Raw genomic sequence first — 1,557 nt, forward strand, 5'->3', positions numbered from 1 at the left:
GTTTCCCTTGTGGTAATCCGTCCGGTCCTCTAACTGCAGGCCTGGTTGCAAGCAGGAGCAAGTGTCTTGCAGAACAATTTAGTCCAAATTAAGCAGGCGTCCGAACATGGCACGTCGGGCATGCACACACGTGGCAAATGACGTGTCTCTATTCAGTATATTTGGGTCCATTTGGATCACGCCCCAACCAGCCCCACCAAAAATTTGACGAAATATTTTGTCGCCGCAATCTCACTAACGCATGGGTGTGAAAGCTGAACGGACCGAAAAATTGTCTGTCGATTTGAAATGTTGGTGCCGGTCCAAACGGGCGCCTAGTAGTGGTCAACGAGCAATTTTTTGGTAAAGGCGCCCCGTGGCTGCATTCCAAACATGCCCTTTAGGCAGGATTTTGGTGCTGAAAACATCCGTAAAGCAATGGGCATGCTCAAGCTATGGCAAACGGAGATGAAAAGATGTTGCCCATGACTTTCTCCTAACTTGGCCGCTCTTTTGTGCCGCATCTATCCGCTTCCTTCGACAAAACTGGCCTGAGGTCATCTATGGTGATCGGTCAGCACATGACTAGGCGGCGTGGACGTGAACTGGGTAGCATCCTTTTGAACTATAGTTAGGGCGTGTTCGGTAGCCCTCTGGCCTCTCAACTCCTCGACTCCAGCCTTGGAGTCCCGCCGAACGGTTCCACTCCTGGTTATTTGACCGAGAAGCTAGCTCGACGCTACGTGCAAAATCGACGGAGTCGTGGAGCTGGAAATACCTGGCTCTGTGGAAACTAGGAAGCTGGATTCAGCAACAATTACGGGCGTATGCCACCGCCAAGTGATCGATGGACTGCACCAACCGTTCCCTCGAGGCCACTCCACCACACCCGCGACTCCTTTTCCCCTTCCCCCAACCCTAGCCTCCGCTCTGCACCGACAGCGACGGCGCTCGCGCTCTCCGCTACCGCTCCGCACCTTCAGCGCCGGCGGCCGCGCTCTCCACCGCCGGTCTTCCGCCGCCGTCGCGGACCGTCTCCTTCGTCCTCGACCACCCATCCCCGCCCTGCTCACCCTCATCCACTGCTCTGCACCGACAGCGCCGGCGGCCGCGCTCTCCACCGCCGGTCGTTCGCCACCGTCGCGGACTGTCTCCTCTGTCCCCGACCACCCATTCCTGAGCAGGCACTTTCTGGCCTTTTTACCTAGTCAATCGCTCGCAACGAGAAGCTGCAGCACCGAACAGATTGCTCACTCCTGGAGTTTAGGTGGGAAGCTGGCTGCTGGATCTGGGCGACGGAGTTCAGGATTTTGCAGCTGTGGTGAACTACCGAACACGCCCTTAGTCATTTAAATTCTTTAGGTAGGACAGGGTTTTTAGATGATCATGACTAGTAATAATGTGTGCGATGAACTTATGCATGTAAAATCTAACGTTGAAACATATTGCATGGTAAATGTGGCACTAAATTTCAAATATTTAAAACTTTACTTGGACCATAGGAACTTACACAATGGCCATAAGTGGGATGATATGTACATGAAACAACAGAGTTGTCTAAGAAATTGTGTATTTGGT

The sequence above is a fragment of the Triticum dicoccoides genome, chromosome 1A (genome assembly GCF_002162155.2).
Source record: "Triticum dicoccoides isolate Atlit2015 ecotype Zavitan chromosome 1A, WEW_v2.0, whole genome shotgun sequence".
NCBI classification, from domain to species: Eukaryota; Viridiplantae; Streptophyta; class Magnoliopsida; order Poales; family Poaceae; genus Triticum; species Triticum dicoccoides.